The sequence below is a fragment of the Bos javanicus genome, chromosome 8 (assembly GCF_032452875.1).
Source record: "Bos javanicus breed banteng chromosome 8, ARS-OSU_banteng_1.0, whole genome shotgun sequence".
Lineage (NCBI taxonomy): Eukaryota > Metazoa > Chordata > Mammalia > Artiodactyla > Bovidae > Bos > Bos javanicus.
This window is the reverse complement of record NC_083875.1, coordinates 37,310,452-37,337,600: the sequence shown is the minus strand read 5'-3', so window position 1 is coordinate 37,337,600 and position 27,149 is coordinate 37,310,452. Positions and strand designations below refer to the sequence as shown.

Sequence of the window (27,149 nt, the reverse complement as noted above, 5' to 3'; positions counted from 1 at the left end):
AGGCTGAGCCAATGATACTCTTCATGAGCATATCTAGGCATAGTGGAGAGCTGGTGATTACAGGCAGATATCCTGGAACTAGATTACATGTATTTGAAACCTATCACTAGAATTTAGCATCTGTGCAGTCCTGACAAAGTAGTTTGTCTTCCACTGCCTAACTAGTCTCATCTATAAAATGAAAATAACAGTGCCTTCACAGAGTGTCAGTACAAGAATTAATATATATAATCTAGCACACAGTCATTTAATAAATGTATGATATTTTATTGTAGTATTGATAGGAAAATATTAACAAAGATGCTAATTACAAGAATAGGGAAGATCAGTAAATTTCCAGCTGAATTTGCAAATGAATAGGCTAAGCATCAACAGTTTGTGAAGTAGACTCCAGTACCAAGCACATACCGACCAACTCAATAGACACGGATTTGAGCAAACTCTGGTAGATAGTGGAGGACAGAGGAGCCTGGCTTGCTGCAGTTCATGGAGTCACAAAGAGTTCGACATGTCTTAGCAACTGAACTGAGGAACCAAGGATTGAGATATCTTTAAACTATTTCATTGAAATCTTGCTGAGTTCTTCTAATTAATAAATCAGCAAAGTATACAAATGCTATGGACTTACTTCTCTTTTTAAAGAATGGGATTCTGAATTCACTTTTACATACTTTAAAGAAAGGCTTTATCAGAGCAATCTATAATTATAGCAGCACTCCCCTGATAGGACCAGAGGGACATATTCTAAATCAGGTCTTTCATGGAATTAAAAATGTTCCCATTCTTTTTTTTTTTCTTCCCCCAAACTTTACTTACAGCTCTTTCACCCATTACCCAGTAAAGTCGTAAAGGAAATAGATCAAAACCCCTGCAATCTCAAGTTCATGTATCATAAAAAGAACATATTCTACCCATGAGTAGGAAAAAGAGGCAAATCCAAGCTCCTAACCACAGATCACAGCAAGGGAGTGTGTATTAAGCACCTATCACTTGAAAGAAGAATGGCAGTTCTTCTGTGAGATGAAAATAAAGGAGAAATCAGAAAAAAGAAGGTTGCCAAGTCAGCAAAGAAACCAATTATGCTTCCAAGCAGCCAGAACATAAGTATATGCTTGTGGGCCCAGGGCTTAAAAGAAATCAGAGAATGTTTAAAGAAAATCAAGCTTCAGATCTAAAGGAAATCATCTTCTTTGTGTATCCTGCCTGCAGTTTTGATTTTTTTTAATATCAACAGAATTTGCACGAACGATTTCAATTCATTCTCCTTGCACAGATACAGCATATTTAGCAGTGTGCTGACATTCCAGTGGAAGAAGTAGAAATTGATCTAAGCCTTTTGGTCTCCTTCAGGAGAATGGACTACTGTCACAGACTTTGCTTTTCAACTTCAGAAAGGATGAGGCTAATATTTATTGAGTTCTCAATAGGCAGCAAGAAACTGCAAATGTTTTCATATATGATCTGTCACCTAATTCTGATCATAACCTTGCAAAGTATTCACCCGGTTTTACAGATGAGAAGACAAGCTCAAGATGTCCTGTTGCTTGGCCTTGGTCACAGAGCAGGCATTCCATTGGTGCCAAACCAGAATGAGTACTTGCCAATTAATAGGGGAAAATATACAGCAAGTATGCAGGTCACCACTCCCCTCCCACCACCTTTTATACCCCTTTGAAATACTTCTGGAAAATAGCTGCATTTCACCTCTGCTGCACTCTTCTCCATGTGCACTGCACAAAAGCTTCGGACAGAAAGATCCACCAAAGTTCTCAGACCAGTTACTCAAACAGCATGCACACATACACACTCAATGAAACTCAGAGGTTGGAAGGAAAAGGGCGCTAAAAATGAAATTCTGTCTATGGAAGAGATTTGAATATAAATGAAATTTGGTGTGCCTCTTCTGTGCTCATGAACCTATGTTTTTCAGAGACCTGTTTTCAGTTACTGATTTACCACCCTGTACTGGGAAGTGCCCATGAAAGGGAACTATAGATAGACTGAAATGAGCTCAGTTATTCCTTTATGCACCAGTCACAATGAACTGTCAGCATATAAACTTGAATAGCTTATGGACTCAAATGGAGATGATCCCATAGATACTATACTTCCTTTGAAACACAGATATCTTGTAAATCCTTTGATGTATTTCTGTCCTTTAAGGAAATCTGGATCATTTAGTTCTGACTGCTGCATCTGTGCCTCTGAAAGTAAAGCCTCTGTAGAGAGATTGAGGACTTTATAAAAATTTTGGCAGGTAACTAGTAGATTATGAGATGGTCAAGTGTAGGCTACATGTGAATGCAAATGTAACCTTGAATTCACTATTAGGGTCTTATGTGTTATTTTTCCAAGAAATTTTGAGAAGCCTTGATGCTTCATGAGTAGTACTAAGCATGATGTTAAATGTTCAGCATAGGTGATCTTATATAAATCAATTCTGTGTTTTATTCTCATGTTCACAAGGAGTTGTTTATGAGGTGGTTTGAAAAGGGGTGTGTGTTTGTATTTGCCTGCTTGACCTCAAAAACTGAGCTGAGAGCAAAGTAGGGCGGTACTTGTGCTGATTGAGAAGAACTCTATGACACTAATGCTGTGGTTTGAGTCAATACAGACACTTGAGAGAACAAATACCCTGCAACCTTTCTCTTGTTGCTGCTGTACATGGAAAAAGACAGGAAGCCTTAGGATGCAGTACAAGAAGCTGTTGATTAAGGCAGAGTTGAAGAGTGACCCGGGTTGAGACCGAAGTCAAATAAAATATTTATGGTTCAGGTTTTTTACATCTTATTTCCCTGAACAGGGAATATTTTCCATGTTTGTTGCTTTAAAAGCTAATTGGAATTACTTACTGAAGTGAAGATTAGAAATCAGAGGAAGTGTTTTTAAAGAAAGATACATTCAAGAATTCAAGTGAATCTGAATCTCCCCCCAAACAAGCTGAAGCTAAATAAACTCTTTCATGAAAATCTGATCTTCTGGGTAGTGGGAGACAAAGTAGACCAGGTGACTCAGAAACCAAAGATACATTCTCTTGGGAGGATGAGATGGTTGGATGGCATCATCGACTCAATGGACACGAGTTTGAGCAAGCTTCAGGAGTTGGTGATGGACAGGGAATCCTGGCATGCTGCAGTCCATGGGGTCACAAAGAGTCAGACACAACTGAGTGACTGAACTGAACATTCAAGAGAACCTGCTTGTTGAGGGATTGTTTGATTTCTGAGTCACCTGGTCTAGTTTGTGTCCCACTACCCAGAAGATCAGATATCTGTGGAAGAATTTGTTTAGTTTCAGCTTTTTGCGGGGGGAGATTCAGATTCACTACCAGGGTGTACCCAGGAAGACATTGCCACTGAACTCATTTCACCAAGCAAACAGAACTGTAGCTCAGACACTACTGTGACTCTTTCAGGTCCCCCCAGTGATAGATAAAAGCCTTATAAGCTAAATATTAGGATTTTCCCAATCAGTCAACACTTGGCTCATGTTAGTGAAAAGCTCTCACAATTCAATGATATGCTCATTGGTCAGGAAAGAAGTATCTGTATTTATTTAATGACTGGTCTCTTCAGCTGGTGTTATTTCTAGATTTCATTTTTGTATTGCATAAACTGCAAGCAATGGCTTTCTGACAAATTTGTTTTCAATCCTGTTCAGTGTTAGTGGAGGATATCAAATTGACAGGCTCAGAGAGCAACAGGAGAGTTATCATACCAGACTAAGGTTGCAAATATCCCTTCTGTTTCTGGTCTTCAGAGCCGCAGGTGACCCTGGTGTTACTGTGGAGAGAAGAATGCACAAGCAAGTTATTTGGGCTACAGGCTGAATGAATATCATTATTTCGGAAAATGAAATTCTTAGGGCTCACTGGATTTCCAGGAAATCTTTAGCTTCATCTCCACCCTTTGTTTTACAAAATGGTGCTATTAAAAATATTTGCTGCCCCCAATATTCTTATATTTCCATTCCATTTCTCTAAATCCTGACAGTACTTTAAGGCCTTGATTCTATTTTACCTCCTCTGTGAAGATTTTCTTGAGCATTCCAACCCACAGCAATTGCATCTTCTGGATCCAAACTCCTCTGGCTCTAGGAGCAAAATATATAATAGTGATTAAATCATAGCATAAGCCTGAGTTCCAGCTGTGATTCCTACTGACCGTGTGGTGTTGGGAATGTTACCTCTTACCTATGATCCCTGATTTCCTCACCCATAATTCTAGTCTAGTAATACTTACCCTCATCAAATGGTGATAAGAATTAAATTAAAAGTGTCATATGTAAAGACCTGGCCCATAATCTCTCAAGCAACTTGTCATATTCTTTTTTCCCTTATTATTTACTATCTATTCCATATGTTTTTTATCTTAAGGAGATTCTAAGCTCCATAAGGATCATGTGTCTTATTTACTTGTGTTTATATTCTCTACCACCTATTTTAGTGCTAAATAGTCTTAGCTCTACAGGCAGTGTAGACTGATGGCTTGATGTTTTAATTGATGTCAGTGTCTTTGGCAGAAAAAACAGAGCTATGTCTAGAGGTTGATGCAGACTATAAGCAAATGCACTCATTTTGGTTGGTATATGTGGCCATGATATGGTCCACAGAGTGGAAAGAAAAAACACTTCAGCAGTTCGAATGGCTCTTGCCACAACCTTGACAGAGGGGGAAGTTTTCTAAAGTGAACACAGTGCCATAGATGAAATAAGATCTAGTATGTGTTAGAGAAGCAGTTTTATGTGCAGATTTTTTCATTTATTCAAATCAATGAAAGCTGAACAAATAACCCCTCCCAGAATGCTCAGTGTATAAACCTGGGAGTCTCCTGGATTCTAAGGGGGATTGGAGACCAGCAATTTCTCTCAGATTCTAGTGACTAGTGCCAGAGCCTAGAGAAGAGGTGCTTCTGCTAGTGTGTAGCTATAAACATGTATTGGAGGTGGTATCAGGAGCTTCCCAGGTGGCCCTTGTAGTAAAAAACAAAAAGCAAAAAACCTACCTGCCAATGCAGGAGACATAAGATACATGGGTTCAGTCCCTGAGTTGGAAAGATCCCCTGGAGAAGGGCATGGCAACTCACTTGAATATTCTTGCCTAGAGAATCCCATGGACAGAGGAGCCTGGCAATTGCAAGACCAACACATTTCAAGGAGTAAAACATTTGATTCTGTGACCAGTGGCTAAGGTAGGATCCCTTTGTTATATCTGAGAATATGGCCAGCAAAATCAGTCATGTGGTTGTTTGGTGAAGCACTCTAGGTTGGACACAGACTGACTACTTAACTGATGCTGAAATGCCAGACCCATACTTAAGCATCATGAGTCACTCGGTCTTATATTCAAACTCTTCATGATTTTTCTGTCACACCTTATACACTCACACTGAGTGAGTACCTCTCCCTACAGCCTTCCAGAGTAATCCCTGTCCTGTGGATCAGCTATATCACATTCACTCATTCCATAAACAAGGCCGTGTGCATCTATTAAGAGACAAGCATTATGTTAAATAATAGAGTTACTTAGGTAAAACACAGCCCCTGCCCTCCGCTAACAGGTCTAACAGGCAACATAGAGAATAAAAGAGTTAATTACAAGCAGTGTGACAAAATGCAGTGATAGGGCTGTGCATAACACAGTGTGGGAGGAGGACCACCCATCCACATAGCTGTAGGGAAGAGAGGTCAGAGAAGTCCCCTTAAACAAGTCCCTTTGGACCCAGTTTTGTAGCTATAGCTCAGGGTGAAACAGGGAAAACAAAATAGCTGGAGAGGGACGCAGGGATCAGATCATGAACCCTATGTTTTGCCATGCTACTGGGGATGGATGTGATACTGTTCTCAGAAATATTAAGGAGTACAAATGGATACACAATTTGATTTGGATGTTCCATTAAAAGACTAGGGGAAAGCTGGATGGAAATTATGGAGAAGGAGATCTGGGAGAAAAAATAAATTTCATTTTACAATGATAACATTGTGGTACCTGGGAAAGGTTCAGATGAAGACATATAGAGGAAGCTTGGATATTGTTCCTGGAATGGGGAGCCAAATATGCAAGCTGGGGAGTCAGTGGTAATTAAAGCCACAGAAGTGGATTAAATCACTCCAAGAGAGTGTTTAGGTTAGAAGAGTAGAGACCAAAATTCGGGAATGAATATTTCAAGAATAAAATTTGATAGTTAGAAATAGGGGCCAGAGAGTCAGAAAAAGAGTCATGAAAAATGCTGATGGGTTTATGGAGACCAAGGGAGTAGAGTTCTCTGAGAGAAAGAAGTGATCAACAGTGAAAAATGTCACTTGGCTGGAAATTGACTTTCAGTTTGACATTTTAATCCTGATAACAATTCCCTAATAAAATACTGACTTCCTAATTTGATTGTTGACAGTTGCCTACCCCACCCTGATTATAATTTCAAATTTCCTATGAGTCAATAAGAGAGGCAGAATTTCCAGAGCATAAGCAGGTACTAATTGAACTGTAGTTCCTTTTTAATATGAGAGAGGCCTAGCACCAGTAGTAAAGTTAATGAGAGACAAGGTCCAATGTGAAATGGTCCCTGGTTTAGTGTATGTCCTGAAAGTTAGCTCAGCACTTCTTACTGCTGATGGGGAAAAATATTCATAGCACTTTCTGTCTCCCAGATTGCAGATTCCTCATCTCAACACTTAACTGCCCAACAACTGCTCATTCTGTGCCCAACCCAGGAAGATTTATTTTCAGTGACCATGAAATGTCATACTAACCATGTCTCAAGAGGGTTGGTTCTTTCAGAAAGACTTCCACCTTCGTTTGGCAAACCTGAGAAAACTGCAAAGACTATTCCAAAAGTATTTCAGTGTTAGGTTCTAAAGTCTGAAGAAATTAAACAATTTCTATGTTGTGATTTCATTAGTTTCATACAGAAAGGAAAAAGTGGTACATATTTCCACAATTGCTTTAGAAGCGTCTCATAGTATTTTAGCCGTATCTCTTGCTATATAACGAACAGTCTTAAAATTTAGATTGAAACAATGAAGTATTTTTTTCACAATTCAGAGTATTTTCTATGTACATTTGCACCCATGTGACTGCCTTCAGCTGCTGAGTTGGCTGAGATGGAACGTTCACGATGCCCTCACTTACATGTCTGGCCTTTGATGCTTGCTATGGGCTCAGGCACCTCTCTTCTCCTCCATATGATCTCTCATTCTTCAAAAAGACAGATTGGCTTCCTTGCATGGCCATCTCAGGGCAGCACCACAAGAACATGAATGTGGAAGCTGCAAAACCTGTTAAGGCCTCATTTTGAAAACCACACGGAATCATTTCCACTGCATTTTCTTTTCTTTTTTTCTTTTTTTATTTTATTTTTAAACTTTACATAATTGTATTAGTTTTGCCAAATATCAAAATGAATCTGCCACAGGTATACATGTGTTCCCCATCCTGAACCCTCCTCCCTCCTCTCTCCCCATACCATCCCTCTGGGTCGTCCCAGTGCACTAGCCCCAAGCATCCAGTATCGTGCATTGAACCTGGACTGGCATCTCGTTTCTTACATGATATTTTACATGTTTCAATGTCATTCTCCCAAATCTCCCCACCCTCTCCCTCTCCCACAGAGTCCATAAGACTGTTCTATATATCAGTGTCTCTTTTGCTGTCTCGTACACCGGGTTATTGTTACCATCTTTCTAAATTCCATATATATGCGTTAGTATACTGTATTGGTGTTTTTCCTTCTGGCTTACTTCACTCTGTATAATAGGTTCCAGTTTCATCCACCTCATTAGAACTGATTCAAATGTATTTTTAATGGCTGAGTAATACTCCATTGTGTATATGTACCACTGCTTTCTTATCCATTCATCTGCTGATGGACATCTAGGTTGCTTCCATGTCCTGGCTATTATAAACAGTGCTGCGATATACATTGGGGTACACATGCCTCTTTCCCTTCTGGTTTCCTCAGTGTGTATGCCTAGCAGTGGGATTGCTGGATCATAAGGCAGTTCTATTTCCAGTTTTTTAAGGAATCTCCACACTGTTCTCCATAGTGGCTGTACTAGTTTGCATTCCCACCAACAGTGTAAGAGGGTTCCCTTTTCTCCACACCCTCTCCAGCATTTATTATTTGTAAACTTTTGGATCACAGCCATTGTGAGTCGTGTGAAATGGTACCTCATAGTGGTTTTGATTTGCATTTCTCTGATAATGAGTGATGTTGAGCATCTTTTCATGTGTTTGTTAGCCATCTGTATGTCTTCTTTGGAGAAATGTCTATTTAGTTCTTTGGCCCATTTTTTTGATTGGGTCATTTATTTTTCTGGAGTTGAGCTGTAGGAGTTGCTTGTATATTTTTGAGATTAGTTGTTTGTCAGTTGCTTCATTTGCTATTATTTTCTCCCATTCTGAAGGCTGTCTTTTCACCTTGCTAATAGTTTCTTTGATGTGCAGAAGCTTTTAAGGTTAATTAGGTCCCATTTGTTTATTTTTGCTTTTATTTCCAATATTCTGGGAGGTGGGTCATAGAGGATCCTGCTGTGATGTATGTCAGAGAGTGTTTTGCCTATGTTCTCCTCTAGGAGTTTTATAGTTTCTGGTCTTACGTTTAGATCTTTAATCCATTTTGAGTTTATTTTTGTGTATGGTGTTAGAAAGTGGTCTAGTTTCATTCTTTTACAAGTGGTTGACCAGATTTCCCAGCACCACTTGTTAAAGAGATTGTCTTTAATCCATTGTATATTCTTGCCTCCTTTGTCAAAGATAAGGTGTCCATATGTGCGTGGTTTTATCTCTGGGCTTTCTAAATTGTTCCATTTATCTATGTTTCTGTCTTTGTGCCAGTACCATACTGTCTTGACAACTGTGGCTTTGTAGTAGAGCCTGAAGTCAGGTAGGTTGATTCCTCCAGTTCCATTCTTCTTTCTCAAGATCGCTTTGGCTATTCTAGGTTTTTTGTATTTCCATACAAATTGTGAAATTATTTGTTCTAGCTCTGTGAAGAATACTGTTGGTAGCTTGGGACCACTCAGATTCCAGGTGGGGAAATAGGCTTCATCTTTCCGTGTGTGTGTGTGTGTGTGTGTGTGTGTGTTTAGTACCATTTTTAACCCAATTGCTATTCACCGAAGACACTATAACACAAAAACTAAAAGCAAGTTCTTTGAAATCAGGATACTTGTGTTTCAATCCAGCTCCCTATCAGCTCTACTACTACCCATCTCAATGGGTTACATGAGTATTTTATGGCACCTTACTTATAGAGTGCCTTAGAAAACTACCTGGTATATTAAAAAGCACTCAGTGATTATTTACTAGTATCTTAAATGTCTTATTTTTCTATTCCACATTAAAAGTGTTTTTCTATCTTATTATAGCTTCTTCACATATATAATTTAAATTTCTATCCAGCAGCTTTTTATGTGGCTATGCTATAATTTTCACAACCATCTCCTCTATAGGATATTTAGTCTAATTCCTATTATTAGCTATTATATACTGAATGCAAAGATTTTTTTTTTTTTTTTAGGTATAAAGCTGTTTGCATTTCTCTGGTTATGCTAAGGTCTGTGTGTATTTGTCTGTATGTTTGTGGTTATTTCCATAAGATAGATTCTCAAGGTTGGAAATTCTGGTAATGAATCATCTAAGACTTCTGATTTCTATAGCCAAATTCCTTCCTACACGAGCAGATCAGTTTATACCCCCACCAATGATATATGAGAGGGTGCACCTCTAAACCCTCTGTTGTGATGCTTTAGTTGTGGCATTATCTCCAGATGGAGCACATGAGAAATCTGAGCTATTTCATTTTCCCCTCCCTGTGAAAGCAGATTAAACCTGAGCAGAAAAGCAGCCCTAGATGCCACTGAAAAAGGTTGGGGAAAATATGTGGGGGATGAGTGCAAACATGTCTGATAAAAATAGAAAAATATAATATCCACATTGAAAAAAATAGTTGCCATCTGGCCTTTCAACAATAAACTAAAAAATATGCACTTAAAGTAATAATTGAAATGCTATTTTTATTTGGTGGCTAATTTGATTTTCTTTAGTGATATTGTCTAAATAATGAGAGGTGGAGATGCTAAACATCAGAATTTCCACAGCAGCCAAAATGTCCAGTTACTACCCTCTACAAAGCAAAATAGGATAATAGGTGGATGTGACATTTACAGATCATTTTCTCTCCCATCATTAGATGGATGACTCCAACACAATGACAATAAGTCCTTATCTTCAAATTATATTTTAATAGAACAAATTTGCTATACTCATGAACATGAATAGACTCTTGGTAGTGCAGGTTATTTTAATGGACACATCACTTTAAGCTAAACTTTCTCCATCTGTTCAGCTCTCTAATTACCAATGCATAAAGTGCATAATTCACAATTACATCATAAAAATAAGATCTACATTATATCAACTCATGTCAAAGCTTTTAAATCTATGCTATTTGGCATCTGTTGCCATATTAATATTTGCTCCCTTCCAACAAATCAGAGACAAATACACCACTTCTCAATTAGGAAAATCTGAAAAAATTACATGTTTGCAAGAGAAAAGGGAATTCTTTATCATACCATTTCCTTTTATAATCACGCCTTATTGTTCAGTACTACTTACTTTCTCCTATAGTTGGTCCTACAGCCTCCAACCCCTTTCTGAGTTGATCCTTCATGGCTTTCATTGGCGGAGAAGGCAATGGCAACCCACTCCAGTACTCTTGCTTGGAAAATCCCATGGTCGGAGGATCCTGGTAGGCTGCAGTCCACGGGGTCACTAAGAGTCGGACATGACTGAAGCAACTTAGCAGCAGCAGCAGCAGCAGCTGCTTTCATTGGAGAGCAAAGCTAATTTAGTCACAAAAAGCTAAATTTTTCACATATGACAATACTAAAGTTGTTTCTTAGCTCACTTTAAGAATGTAAGTCATATAATTGGTATACATTGAGAAATTTAATTATAACTATATACATATATAATTTTGAAAAAAAAATGTTATTCTCTCAGTTGTGTCCGACTCTTTTCAACCTCATGGACTGTAGACCACCAGGCTCCTCCGTCCATTGAATTCTCCAGGCAAGAATACTGGAGTGGGTAACCATTCCCTTCTCCAAGAGTTACTCCTGACTGAGGGATCAAACCTGGGTCTCCTGCATTCTAGGCAGATTCTTTACTATCTGAGCCATCAGGGAAGCCATATATAATTTTATATATATATATATATATGTGTATATATATATATGTTTTCTGATTTGAGGGCAAATTGAAGTAAGCTGGGTATCTGTCAGATAGAAAGCCATAGAAGGAGACTAAAAAGAGAAGAAGAAAGAGAGAATGGTCAACTGGCCAGCACATCCACTTGCTTCCCCCAGTCCCTCTCCCTCCTTGGGGTCTGTGAGTATGCAGAATTTGCTGAAGACCATAGCCCTGGCCGCCCTGCAGCCTTTCTCTGGGATCCTACTGACTTAACTATTCTTGCTTAGCTTTGGCCTATGTGCAGTTCTTCAGTTTTCACAGTTGCTGGTATCTGTTTGCCTTCACATTTCTGCTTCCTTGAAGGACAGGGTGCTTAGAGTTCCCTTTGTGTAATGTCACCATTGTGACCCACTCACCTGTAGGCTTAAAAAATAAGTCCTTGTTTCTGGTGACAATCAGGTAAAACATGGACAAAGAGTTGGGGGGTCTCTGAGTGCTTCAGAAGGCAAAAAGAACTCCCAATTCAAGGAAGCCAGAAGGCTTTCCTTTTGCTGCAGATTAGAAGATATCACTCAAGCAACGAAGGCTAGAGAATGCTGATTTTGATTCTGGCTTCCACACTAGAGTGAAAACACTGTTAAATTTGCTTTATTAATTACGAATGAATCACTCAGGAGAGAATAGTATCATGTTGATGTAGGGAGTATCCCATCAATCAGACATGCAGTGGCTAGTGTATCTTTCCCCTTATACCTATCTCCTAAGTACTTATCAACTCATGTCATGAAGTTTTCTTTACATCTCTGTCTTTCCAGTTAGAATGGCAAACCATCAGTGCAGTGTTATTGGTTGAACTATGTCTGTTCCATCAATGCTATTGCTAATTTATTTATTGTGCTAAGTAACTTCAGTTGTGTCCAAGTCTTTGAGACCCTATGGACTGTAGCCCACCAGGCTCCTCTGTCTGTGAATGCTGGAGTGGGTTGCCGTGCTTTCCTGCAGGAATTAAGCACACATCTTTCATGTCCCCTGCACTGGCAGGCAAGTTCTTTACCACTAGTGGCATCTGGAAAGTCCAATTTATTTCTTAGATAGTGTTTAGCAGGGAATGAAAATGAAGTGAATTTTCAGTGTCTCCTTATCTTCCATAGCATTATGCTTTACAACGTAAGGGAATTTTGTTTTTAATATTGATTATATTAGGTTTAGTTCTACTGATTCCTATAATGTTTGTTCTGGATACTCATTGTTCTTTATTCTATTTTTCAGAAAAAGTTTTGGAAAAAACAAAAACAAAAGACCCTATAATTCATTGCATGCATTTTACGTTTAACATAGTGACTGACAAAGCTATGAAAGATCTTTCCCCAAGTCCTTTGTTAGATCCAGACAGATTCCCAAGCAACTCCAACAGGTGACCTCAGACTTTCTTTTCCCATTGCTGTGAAAGCTTTCAGAATCTTATTTTCTTAAATCTCAGTTGTGGATATACAATGTGTTGTCAACAGTAATGGAGATTACACTTAAAGGTTAAAATTAAGAAATTTCTGATTGTAAATTTAATATAAATTGCAAAATGTCATCTTATCTTCTATGGTAAACCAAAGGTTGACTTTCCTTCCATAACTACTGGGCATTTTGATTCATAGATTATACCAGTTAATGACAAACTGGGTCCCAGTTCCAAAAAAAAAAAAATAGAATTTTTTGGTAAAATACTATCCCAAGTTTGATGTCTGCCTATAGAAAGATTAATGTAGCCTTGAATCAAAATGAAATAGCCATGAAATTAAAAGACGCTTGCTCCTTGGAAGAAAAGTTATGACCAACCTAAACAGCATATTAAAAAGTAGAGACATTACTTTGCCAACAAAGGTCCATCTAGTCAAAGCTATGGTTCTTCCAGTAGTCATGTGTGGATGTAAGAGTTGGACTATAAAGAAAGCTGAGTGCCAAAGATATGATGCTTTTGAACTGTGGTGGTAGAGAAGACTCTTGAGAGTCCCTTGGACTGCAAGGAGATCCAACCAGGCAATCCTAAAGGAAATCAATCCTGAATATTCATTGGAAGGACTGATGCTGAAGCTGAAGCTCCAATACTTTGGGCACCTGACGAGAAGAACTGACTCATTGGAAAAGACCCTGATGCTGGGAAAGATTGAAGGCAAGAGGAGAAGGGGATGACAGAGGATGAGATGGTTGGATGGCATCACCGACTCGATCAAGATGAGTTTGAGTAAGCTCCAGGAGTTGGTGATGGACAGGGAAGCCTGGAGTGCTGCATTCCATGGGGTCACAAAGAGTCAGACATGACTGAGCGACTGAACTGAACTGAACTTGAATCAAAAACTGCTGTTACAAGCAATGGGTTGGATTCCTTCCTTGGAAACTTTTGCCAGGTACCCAATTTTATGGAAATTTACCTCAGACTACTCCAGCTGGCATTTCGGTTTCAACACCATGGCCACAACCCAATTTCTGCTATCACCCACTATATCCTCAAATACATTTTCTGTTTAAACATAACTATTTGCTGTTTCCTAATTATATTCTAGGTTAACTTTGCTTCTCTTTGCTCATACTGTTCCCTCTGAACATCTCTTTAGTCCTTTCCTCCTTTTTTGTATCCCTAATCTCCATCTCTGAGACTCCATGTATCTTTCCAAACCCTATTCAAATATCTGTCCTTGAAGACTTCCTCCCCATGAACATAATCTCCTCACTGATCCCTTGGGGATCTTTATACTGGAATAAATGTTTATCCTCTCAATTAGTAAGTCCCTTGACTATAGAGACCATGCTTCTAAGCATTCTAAATTTGCAGCTCTCAATATGGCACCTAGCACATAATAGGTACTAGAGAAATCTTTATTGGGTAGACTGAACCCCTTAAAGAGTAGGATCACATATTGGAGGTCTTTGAAACTTCAGCATCTAGCATTGTGTTAGCTCAAAACTCGTGCTCAGGAAACATCGTTTGAATGAATTGAATCATAGCAAACTGATGCAGATATTCTACTTGCCCTTTCAAAAACACCAGAGTAAAAGACCTGAGGATCTTTTTTCTTTTAATTGTGTGGTCCCTTTAAAAAGAATCCTTGCCATCAGGGAAGGTTAGCAGTGTCACTCAGCACAGAACAGAGTGATCATATCAATATTAATAAGCTCAGTGAAGTGCCACTGGCTTCAGTGCAATTTCGACACTCTGCAACCTGACTAATAAAAAAAAGCTAATTCTAAAAATAATTTACCTCCTGGAGACCTTAAAATGGATTTTACTAATGAAGGAGGGAAAGAAAAAACTAGCATAGATCTTTGCTTTTTGATAGATGAATCTAATGTTATAATGGACCATAAGTCTAAAATGACATATCCTCAGCTGCCAACATCTCTTTGTAGAGGACTTTTTGCATACTTTTCATGCATGTTTACAAAGTGAACTGTTTTATCAGCTAACTAAGAGATAGAAGGCTGAGGGTGAAGGAAATGGGGAAAGCCAAAGGAATTCAGCTTTGTTTTGATTTAGTCCATTTTAGCTTCATTTAGTAGCAACTATCTTCCAATAAGCAGATTACTGTGTAAACAATGATGGAATGGCATATGTATAACAAAAATGTAAGACTCTTAACAGACATGAAGAGAGCATTTTTAAATTCACAATCTCTTTATGATTAGAGTAAAATCAGAATAACTTGCCGCTGCATGAATGGCTGGTGAGGGAAAGGAAGATTCTACTCCTCAAGGCTTGTTTGGCTAGCAACCAGGCCAGATAGAATCATCTGAAGCTATATGCTACCTTTACTTGCCAGATTGTTTGAAGATTGCTCCTGGGAATTTTTCTGGTCTGTTGTGTGTGTGTGTTTGAAGGACAGACAGGCAGAGGCAGACTGATAAACAAGCAGAGACACAGAGAAATTGAGAGAGAGAGAAAGAGAATACTTTTGGAGCAGCTTTCCTCTTCACATCAATCAGTTAAACAATTCCAGATCAGCTTCTAGATAAATAAATAGGCATAACTGGAAATATTTAAGAATGATGGGACTTCCATTCATCCTGCCTATTTTAACCATGTATCTTCCTTACGATATGGTATTGAACCAGATTCTTTAAAATATTTTCTTATTGTTCTATTTCTGAATTGAAATTATTCCTTAGCTCTTATGTGTTATGATTCTTTCATCTCATGAAGTTACTAAGCCCCACATCGTGCTCTAAAAATATATCTTCTTTATGAAATCGTAGAATATTGTCTCTGGAGAACACTTTGAACATAATAGCATTCCCCCACCACCCTTCCCACCTTTTATGCTGAGGAGCCTAAAATCCAGAGGGGTAGAATTCTCAAGGCTTCAGAAAGTTGGTAAAACTCCATAAATAAGAATCTAAATCCCTGTCTAATTCTCTGTTTTCTGTTTTGCTTTGATGTACTTTTTTTCTTTACCACTTTGGCTCTAAATCAAAGAAGGAAATCTAAATATTTAAGTAAAGATATAAATATGCCCTGTATTTCCAGAAGACTTCCAAGAACTTTATTCATTCATTCTTTTCACATATTTAATAAAAAATTATTGAGTACCTACTTGCTAGATACCAAGGATAGAAAAGACTATACAACAGATTATATTTTCCCTATTTAAAGTTTATTTAAAAATACATACTTGTATGTGCATATATGTAGTACACATTATCTGACTCATAGTAAGTAAGGGAAAGACTAAGGAACATTTTTGCATGCTAAAAAGTTATTAGTGTCTCTGGTATCCACGTCTGAAGGTGTATGGTCTGTTCCATGGTTAGTCTCTTAAATAAGGAAAACCACCAACCCTGTCCACCAAGAAGGGGCAGCCAATTAGAGTCCAGAAGGTTGATAATTCAGCACACATGTGCTTCCTTCTCGCTGGTACACCTTCCCATTATGTCCTTTGTGCCTTAATAATTAAGTATATTTCCCCATCTACCTTGCAGCTTTGTGCTTATCTGACATCAACATAAACAGACTATTTTCAGCTCCAGGTTGAGGAGTTCACTAATGGAGGCACAAACACCTGTACAGAGTCATGAAAAGACTGCTTTCAAATCCATGGTTCATTTCCTCTGCAAGGAAACATGTTAGACTCAGTTAATGCCCCTGCTGTTAAATTAACTTCTGACCCTTTCTACGTTCTTCCCAATGACTCTTGGAAAGTTTCATATTTCTTCAATGAAATCAATAGTTTGAGAATGAAATCATACCATCATGGGCCATCTTTGAAAACTCTCTTGAGGTCAAACCCAGCCTGGGCCATCCAACCCCTCATGACTTTGCCATCTGAAACCTCAATGTTGAGCTGGCCTTGGCAGCATTATGCCTGAGCCCTTTATTGAATATGCTTCTTTTTTGATCTGCTTTTAATTTACCTTGTTTTTCGTGCTGCCTCCTGCTCTGCCGGGGACAGATGGGTGTTTGTTGTGCCACTAGATGTATCACTAATTGCTTGACTATGAGCTTCTTGAACTAGGTCAGTTGTTTCTTCTCCATAAAATGTCACTTGCTTTCTCCATTGTGTGTATCAATGTCTCCAAAACTTTCACAACTGCGTGGACATGCTTAAAAACAATTAGATACTTGGGAAAATTGGTCTATAGGCAAGAAAATTAAAGGTGACTAGGTTCCTCACTGAAATGGTTTCTGAGGGAGGGAAGAATCTGATCCAGTACTAGGAAGAAGAGGGAAGGTTTGGCCCAATTCTTCCACACACTGGGATTTTGATTCATTTTCATGTTGATCTGCAAAGCATGCAGAAAATCACTGCCTCTTCTTGTTGTCCTCTCCTCACTGATGATATTTAACCACCTTTGATCCAAATTATTTCTCAGACTCCTGGAAGCCTACTGAAAATGAAGTTTGTTTTGTAGCCCCTGTGCTGTTCCTATGTATCCAATGACCATTTCCATTATAATGGGTGTTGGTCCATTTATGAATTTATCACATCAGGTTGAGGAATGCACTCAGATAAAATCTCATGGCTTACACATTTCTCTGATAAAATATTCATGACATGAAGGTTTCACCTTTATAAATCATGGTTACTCCACTGATTTTTTTTTTTCTTTCACATTTTTCAAACAAGCCCATAAATTTTTTTAAATGTTCATCAGGGAAAACAATATGAATGAATAGATGGATGTACCTTTCAATTACATGCATTTCTGATTTTACTACTGCCTTCAGCTTATATTATAAGAATGGAATATCACATTGGAAGGGGATCTTTTTCCAAACCTAATGGATATGGAGACTGATTTCTTAATTTAAAGAAAAAAAGGTTCTCTATCATGATGGCTTAATTATAACTGGAAGCATTAATATAAATTGAAAACTTTTGGTTACTTGGAGTCTGGAATGAAGAGTATAACTTATGAACCTGTATGCATCTTAATTACCATTGACCTTTGAACAACATGGTGGTTAGGGGTGCCAACCCTCTGTGCAGTTGAAAATTTGAGTATAATTTATGGTTGAATCTCTGTATCTATAGTTCCTGTGCATTTACAGTTCCTACATACACTCAGTTCCACATCTACGATTCAGCCAACCTCAGATCATAGATCATGTAGTACTGTAGTATTTACTACTGAAAAAAAAAACAAAAAACTGCATGTAAGTAGACCCATGAGGTTCATACCCATGTTGTTTAAGGATCCATTATATTGGTATGCAAGTTTATTGGCTTTCTTCTTTTTAATCCTTTTGAGATATGGCATATGTGAATAAATTGCTGCATAACAAATCATTCCAAAACTTTGTGATAAAACCACAACAATTTATTATTCACTTTGTTAGTTGATATATTCAACTGGGTAGTTCTTTTATTTGTAGTTAGGTCAACTAGGGTTACTTCCTGGGATTCATTCACTAGTATGGTCCATGTGACCAGCTACTCACAGCATTGTGGTCTCTTGCATGGTGGTCTGGAGATTTTGCATGGCAACTGATGTCTAAGAGAAGGAAGTAGGGACTGTTAATCTTAAGGTCTGACCTCAGAAGTCCCAAATATCATTTTTACCACACTCTTTTGGTTACAAGTCAAAGTTCCCACCTAGATAAAGAGGAGGGAAAATATACTCTATTTCTTGATGGATAGAAAGGAATGCTTGTATGAGGAAGGATAGATTGCTGTTGGCTATCTTTTGAGTCTACTACAGAAAGTGAGCTATACTATACACATGCACAGCATACAGATATGAGTGTAATGAAACTTTGCTGTATTTATAAAAGAAATAAGAGTCTATGTGTTCATATTCTCTCCAAAGCATCGAGTAAGGTTATACTGCATTAATGTGACTAGCTGAATGCCAGCACTTTGCTTTTGCATCCAGAATCAGAAGGAGTAGCATTTAGTTGTGTAGAAAATAAATTCAAAAGCATTTCAGTGTGCAATCAGCTTCCAAGTACATTAAAAAAAATAGGCCACTTTATGATCCAAGAATTGATAACTGTTAAGTAAGAAAAGTTGGGCTTTAGTAGCCCCAGTGTCTACTTTTTATATCATTACAGCCCTTAGAAGTGTATCACCCTTAATCTCTACAGTTGTCAAACCTCTCATTTGTTCCTCATCTCCAGCCTCACCCTCATCAACAAATCATGTTATAAACTTGTTTTCAGTAAGATGTAAACAACTAACAAGATTGAATATATTGCCTCTCCAGAATAATTTGCATTTAACATAAGACCAAGGCTTATTATCTGTCTTCTTTTGGTTAGGGTATCAACTTGAAGAAGTAATATTGTACATTCAGGTTTCTGACCTCCAGAAGATGAGTCTAGTATATCTCTAGGTCATTTTATTTCCTCCTCACCTCAGTTGTCCTTGTTGAGTTCTCAGAGAATGCAAAGTAATGGCAATGACATAAGCAAAATATAATTACAAAAGCAATCTGTTGGAAAAAGAAATGATAATGCTTTCCAAAGTAAAGCACTGTACCATGTAGAGAATTTGGGCCCTATCCATTGTTTTAGAGGATCCATGCCATGGTTCCTCACCATTAGCTTTGATATTGGAAGAAAGTAATTTCCTTTTTTTTTTTTCTTGACCTCCAAACTATCTAAACTCTTTGCAGTACCAAATAATGCTGCCTAGAGGAGTTTTCAGGACCTGTAGTGCTTTGAAATGAATCACAAAGAAGGAGTTGCATATATTATTGCAAGCATTTCTTATTTTTTGTTTATAAATGACATTCTTTGATATTTTGGATAAGAAAAAATATCAAAAGTCAGTCATCATGAATAAATCAACAGAGAGATGATTGAATTGTGTGCTGTCATCTGTTTTTTCTAGCCTTGACAAGCACAGTGTGTGGCTGCCATTAAGAGAAAATGTGTCATGCAACCAGATATTCTAAGCACCAGTGACTGGCAAAAGGAGGATGGAGTGGTGGTGTCCTCACGGTAGGCTTACCGGCGCTTGGGGGCAAATGGGGAAGTCCAGGGCATAAACTGTGGTCCTGGAAAAACTTGTGTGAATATGAAGAAGTCCTGGAGGGACGATAGGCATAACGTAAGAGGCAGCAGTGGTAAGTATACAGCTGTTATCTGCAGAAGCTTATGATTTTCTCTTTGTTGAAAGTAAATCCATGTCAAACATTGTTCTAGGCAATTCATATAGATTACTTCACTTAATCCTCATGACAATGCAATAAGGTCAGTATTATTATGCTCTTTATATTACAAATGAGGACTCCAAAAAAAAAAAAAAAAACATGAATAAGCAAGTAATTTGCCCAAGTTATACAAATAACATATTGCTGAGGTAGGATTTGATTTGAACCCAACAAATCAAACTCTGGAACCCAATATCATATTTTAGGTATAATTTATATACAGTAAGAGGGCCTTGTTTGGTTTATAATTCTATGAGTTTTGGTACATGTACCCAACCTTGTAACTGCTACCTACTCAAGATGTAGAACAGTTTTATCATTTTCCCTAATCTCCTTATGAATGCCCTTTTCTAATCAGTCCCCTCCCCTTTTCCCAGTCCCTGGAAATCACTGATCTGTCTGTTTTCTTTATAGTTTTCACTTTTCCAGAATGTCCTATCAATGGAATAATAAAGCATGAAGGCTCTTGAGTCTGGCTTCTTTCATGTAGTATAATGCACTGAGATTCATCCACGTTGTTGAAAAAATCAACAGTTCAGCCCTTTTTACTAAGTACAATTCTATTCCATGGATATACCTCACTGTGTTTATTCATTCATCCAGTGCTGGATATTTGGGTTGTTTCTAGTTTTTTAGATACCAGTATCTTAACCATGAGGAAACTCTGCCTTCACTCAATCAAAAATTTTTCCTTATTATTATAGCTAATGTCATCAGTGATGCCTTTGTCTAAGGATTCTCTCTTGCATTCCCTGAGAGCTTTTGCCTAGAGCTAGAAAGAAACACCAGATGACTTCTGGTTCAAGCACAGTTTCTCAGGGTCAGCTTCTCTCTGATGCAGAAATGCCATTAAATTTTCATTATTACTGTCATGCAGTACTTGTCACCTACCAGTGCTTCGAATTGTATGGAATGAATAGAGAAGAAAATGAATACCAAATAAATTATCTAAATTAATTTTTCTAGCACAGGAGGTAGAGGAGATGGTAGGAAAATTAGGATTGACGATTCAGCCTTGTGTAGACATACATAGATTTTAATAAATGATGTATAAAGTAATGAGAAACATTAGGATCCTATATATGTATAGATTTATTTCCCTATATTATAACAACATCATTATTGGAATAGTGGGGGAAAATGTAATGATTGTTGATCTTATTTCATATCAAATGACTATCTTGACTGCATCTTTCCCCAGTTTTAATTTTTTTTTCCCATGTAATTAACTGGAGTTTAGTTGAACTGACCAAATCAGTCACTGCTTTGACACTGATGATTTTCTAAAAAAAATTGTTTTCTTATGATAACATAGCTTCAGGATATATTTCTACTCAAGTTAAATTCAGGTTTCAAAAATCCGATTCCTCTTAGTAAGGCTATTTACCTACTAAATTCAATCTACTGTGATTAGAAACAACACTTTGATTAAATTCAACTTTGTGATACAGTTTGCATTGCTCTCCCCCTTTATAATGGATATACATCAACAGAATCAGTACATTGGCAAAGCACAGACCTTGGAGTCAGAAAAAATTGGTTCCAGTTCTGTGTTCTATTGTTTATGAGCAGTGTTACTCTTGGTTAGTTATAAAATCTCTCTGAGCATTATTGTCTTATCTATTAGATGAAGGTAATAGCTTCTGTGTCTTCTGCCTGGGAATATTGTGAGGGTCAAGGGAGATTATGTAGGTGAACATCTCTATTCTGGGTAATGAGCTAGTGTGTCCTCGGTGTTTGGGGCCACTATAGTACTAGTAGTAAGATTTACTTTGCAATCGACCTCTTCCTTGACTACAGGTCCATCCACACTCTATTATCTGAGGCATATGGATATTCTGGGCTCTTTAAAATGAGCACAATTTTTTCAAAAGGCAGTTGACGTGGAGCTTAGTAAAGTTGTGTGGCAATGATGAGCTTCTTTCCTCTAATCTGAAGAAAGCCCTCATTTGAGAGCCCATAAAACTTCTGCCCAAAGTGATGAGTGGACTCCCTGGAGTGGTAATAAGTTCTGTAGATATTAGCAGAGTTTATTTGTTATTTTTTTTGGCTCACTTCCCAATCAGTTTTCGGTATAACTTACACTCATGGCTGGACAATGTTGACTTTCCCTCTCTCCAAATGCTCCACCCGTACTCCTGTCAGGTCAGGTATCCTCTGAAGTCACACCCCACATCCCTCACTCTCCAGCCCATATTACACTACTTTAATCTCTCTAAAGCCATGTGTAATATGTAGATGATCATGTGTCTCTCTATAATTAGGCCTTCATTTTTCATTTAAAAAATACATTCTGAAGCAATCTTCTATATCTCTTAACTGATTAGCATAAAAGTAGGAAAAAGGTAAATATGAAAATGGCAATCTTAAGATGATATATTACTAGAAGTATAAGGCTCGGTACTAATAGAAATGATTCTTACTGAATATTCCCTCTATAACTTTGACCATTATATCTCTGACAACTCTGACAATAAAGGAATTATAGATGAAAGTATGAGAACTTATAAAAAAATAAAATAAGGGGGACTGAGGTTGTGAGTGAACTGATGATGACTTTGAAAATATTTTACCTCAAGTAAAATAATACTAAATAAAGAATACTCCAGTGATATTTTATACATCTAAAATTAATGCAAATTTGGACTATAATTTTCTACTGCTGTTTTTGTCCACTGGTAACTTTACAAGTTCTTGCCACAACAGTTTTTATAAGATACCCATAAATTTGTTTTGCTTGTTTGCAAATAATATGAATAGAGTATATGTGGTAGAGATTAGCTCATTCAACTCTGTTCTAATTTCCTTGTGTTATGCCTTATTACAAGACTGCCTTAGAGCCTGAATCCTGCAACTGTTTGGTTTCCACCAAGCAGATTCACCCATGAGAGAACTGGCATGCAGAAATGATATGGGGGGGCATTTGCTAGTGGGTATTGGGTTTTTCAGCAACAGAAGAAGCACTCTAAGTATCCAGTCCATAATTTTATGAGTATTGAGAGTTTGATGGAATATCCATTCTATTGACATGTCTTGTGGCTGTGTTGTTGTGGCTCTGAAGCCAGTTGTTTTCTCAGTAGCTTGCTGGTGCTCAGATCATTGCAGGAGTGTGGTGGGAGCCCGCAATTGAGGCAATGGCTTCCTTGTTCCTGAACTTCCTGTTTATCCCTCACCTTTCTTATTGTGTCAGTGGTAGCAGCTCTTTTCATAGATCAGTTCTGCAGTGTTGCTTTCAAATTAATTCTTATAGTCTTTGCCTAGAATCTTCCTCAAGCCCTTCTAGAGTTTTTAAGCAACCAATTCAGTGGATTAAATCATTTCTGTGTTCAAACTTGAATTAAAATATGTCAGTGTAATTTTTCTCCAGTTTTGATACTTTCTTTTTTAAGGTTTGAAATAATAGACTGTCTTCTCTGGGGTTCTATAACCCATCCCAAGGGTACAGAATAACTTATACCTGAGATGGAAAGAGACAGATGCAATCTTTCTTTAATAAGTTTACTTTTATTTCTCAAGTACTGTCCTCAAAGACAGTACTATTTATAATATTTGCTCTGTTCATCATAACTTAAAGCCAGAGAACATTGAAATTTCACAGAATCGGGGTGGTTGTCCATCTGCCCCTTTTCCATAATTTCACTCCCCACAATATAAGCAGGCAGCTGTAATAATTCTAAAAGCAAAATCATCCTCAGTTCTTCCACATCTTCCAATTCTGCATTGTGGAAACCTCGCCTACTTTTCATCCTTTCTTCTTTCTAATCATCCCCAAATCAGGTGGTTTAAGATTAAGGAATACTCAAAACTAAATTGTTATAAATCTGGAAAAGTCACCAGGGGTAAGTATTTGTATACTAGAATGTAGTACGAGCAGCACTATTGTATGGGGGGAATTATTATCATTTTTATAGTTGGATTTTTGATCAAAGTGATCAAAATATATTTGTTTTCTTATTCTGAAGAAAATATCCCAGAAGCACTTGTGAAAATAGTTTTGTAACAATTTAAATTTATCCCAGGCCCCTGTCTTAAGTCCTAAGAAAAAAGAAAATTAATACATTTATTTTCATTAAATTATAATTTTACTTGGGAAAAGTTTAAAGAAATATTTGCCTCTCATCTTTTTTATAAATCTCCTTGGATATCACTGATAAAATGATCACAGCATGTGTCTATTCATTTACAACATGTTTTGGCTATTTTGCCTCATTTTTAAATAGCCCATTATTAAGAAAGAGAGGAAAAGAGAGACTAGGAGGACAAGAAGGAAGAGAAGGAAGAGGAGAGGGAAAAGAACTTTTCATTTTCCCAAGAGAGTAAAATAATACTTACAAGCATAGAAGTCACAAGTTTTTGTCTAAAGACTAGTAAAATCATTCCACCTCCAGTTAGTGCCTTTGAGAATATACTTGATGTCTTCTGTTTAGTAGTCTGGCATTTTAAGTGGTACATGGAAGCTTATAAAATATATTTAGCAGTTTGTTTTGGATTAACTTTGACTACTTTTTTTATATCTCTTGGATTTGGGGAAAAGGGGAAGGGATAGGCTGGAAAGAGAGTGGGAGGAAAAGGCAAATACAGGCAAAACAGAGTATTCTCTCAGAGGGATGTTGGCCTGGCTTCAGCCACTGGTTCCTATGTAGGGAGCCCATCTCGAAGCATGTGCATAGGTTGATTTTTCTAGTCAGGAAGTTGTCTTCCCTGTAATAGGGCTCCTCCTTGAGTCTCACTGGTTGGTACATCAAATGAAGTCAAGATTTGGCCTTGGATGACAGATAAAGACAGAATCTTACCAATTCCATCTACATACATCCTTATCACCTAGAAGTGCTGTGGGATTTTAAGGGGGTGATATTAGTAAAGCATTTTAAACTCCCTAAAAGAAAGTTCAAATCTCCCTAGTAATAAGAATGTTGTTGTTATTAATCCTGGACTTGACATAGGTATTAAAGTTTCAGCCTCAGTCAGATTGAGGATTTCAGTGTATTTTAGATCCACCATACAAAATACTAACCTTTCTATGAAGGGAGAATGCTGGTGTGTGTGTGTGTGTGTGTGTGTCTTTTCAGACATAAGCCTAAACCCAGGGAAAAGATAGGGGGTGAGGGTTGGAGGAGGAACAAATGAATCAAGACAAACAGGAAATAAAACCAAAAATAGAATACCATTCAAAATAGAAACAAAAAAAAAGGTTTTAAGAGTTAACCAAGAGTACACAAGCTCTCTGTTCACTGTGGGGAGGGAGCGGATACATACATGCATCTCTGTTAAAGAACATAGAAGAATTGATTAAAAGGAGATGTTGCATACTCCTGAATATGACAACTTGATAATAATATTATATACTAGGTATGCTAATGAATCTGTAAGTTGCATGTAATTCCAAAAAAAAAAAAAAGTCAGCTTGATATTTTTTGAGCAATCTAATAAAGATTTATTTAAATGTGAATGGAAGGGGGAAAAGCCATCTTTGAAAATGTAAAGGGGAAACTTGTCCTATCAAAACATATTATAAAGTCTTCAGAGTAAAAATTGTTCATACACTGGTGCAAGAACAGGCAAATAGGTTTCTGGAACAGAATAGAGAGCTTAGTGATGAAATCACGTATATAGAAAAATGTAATGCATGATTAAATGGTACCACAAACTAATAGGAAAAGGACTGTCCAGAAAATTGGCCATCTCTCTCTTGATAGATGACAGATAGAAAGATAAATAAAATAGATATTCTCAAGCTAACATAGGACTCTATGATTAAGGATTTATGATTGTGACTTAAATGCAAAAGAAAATTTAAAGATCATAGAAGATAACATAGAATAATTTTAAAAGCAAAATGATTAATTAATCATTCATTAATTAAAATTTTACCACATTAAAGTTAGAGATACCAGTTCAATAAAGAACATTAGGAACAAAATTAATATGTAACAGATTTGAAGAAGTTATTTATAAATTTTAAAGTTTATAAGAAATTTTTATAAGAAGTTACTTTATAAGATTTCTTTATATGGAATCATTTTTTTCTTTAAATCCTGAAAAATCAGCAAGAAAAAGATAAGAACCAAATACAAAAATGTGCTAAAGACATAAACAGATCATTCACAAAAGAAAAAACTCAAAAGGCTACTGAGCAGACAAAGAGGTAATCTGATTCATCAGTAATTAGATTCACTGAGTTTACCATTTTGGACAATATCAAGCACTAATGGAACTGTGCAGCTTCCCTCATGGCTCAGACAGTAAAGAATCTGCCCACAATGTAGGAGACCTAGGTTTGATCCCTGGGTCAGAGAAGAGAATAGCAGCCCGCTTCGGAATTCTTGCCTGGTGAATTCCATGGACAGAGGAGCCTGGCAGGATACAGTCCATGGGGTCATAAAGAGTCAGACACAATTAAGCAACTAACACTTTCTAGTGGAACCGTGGGAGTATGGGAACCATCCTGTACTGCCACTGAGATGCAGCCAGGTTAAGTTCTTCTGTAAGCCACTCTAGCCAAAGTAAATCAAATATCAGGTAGTATTTCTTACAAATATACCTCCTGGATATATATCAGAAGGAAAAGTGGACAATATGTACAAGGACATCTAAGTGTAGCATTTTTTTAGATAGTAGGGAGTTGGAGTCAATCAAGTTGCTTATAGCTTGGGGACTGAATAAGTAAAACATATTGGATCCACCCAGTGAAATACTATGGAGTACTTAGAAGCAACCAACTAGATGAACCCATAGCAACACACATGGATCTTAAAAAACCATGCTGAGTTAAGCAAGGAAGTAACAATGAGATGTGGAGGATAATTCCATTTGTATCCATTAAAAATACATAAAATTCATGTTGTGTGTGTGTGTGTGTGTATATATATATATATACATATATATACTTTAAAGAATGCATATCAAGTGTATCTGAATAGTTACACTTGCCTGGTGGTTGGCAATGTGGGAAAGAGGAGTAGGGATTGAAGTTAGCAGGGAAGAAGGGAAGGAAGGAAGAAAAAGAGGAAGGAAAGGAAAACAAACCAGTCCTGGCATAATGATATTTCAGGATTGCTTCAGCTCTCTGCAGGAAAGACTAAAACAAACAAACGGAACAACACACACATACACACACACACACACACGCAAAGAAACAACCCTCAAGAAATGTAAAAATCTTGGGCATTGATCTTTGCTCCTTCCCCTGGGCACTGCCACCGTTTTCCCCTAAGGTTGTCCCACACTCCAGAAGCTCCATTGATTCAACAGACCTCCACAAAACATGACGAGGAGAAAGGGAACTTTCTCTTCCCAAATGCTCTTTTTTAACCCTGCC

At 37.4% G+C, this 27,149-nt stretch overlaps 1 long non-coding RNA gene across 1 annotated transcript in view; it reads left to right on the top strand.

The window, feature by feature from the left end:
* The window catches only part of LOC133252597 (uncharacterized), a 468,796-nt gene that overhangs the window by 287,434 nt on the left and 154,213 nt on the right, over positions 1–27,149 (top strand). The window contains exon 3 of the long non-coding RNA XR_009737989.1: positions 19,510–19,619. This is a non-coding gene — a long non-coding RNA (uncharacterized LOC133252597). The remainder of the gene's footprint in view (positions 1–19,509; positions 19,620–27,149) is intronic.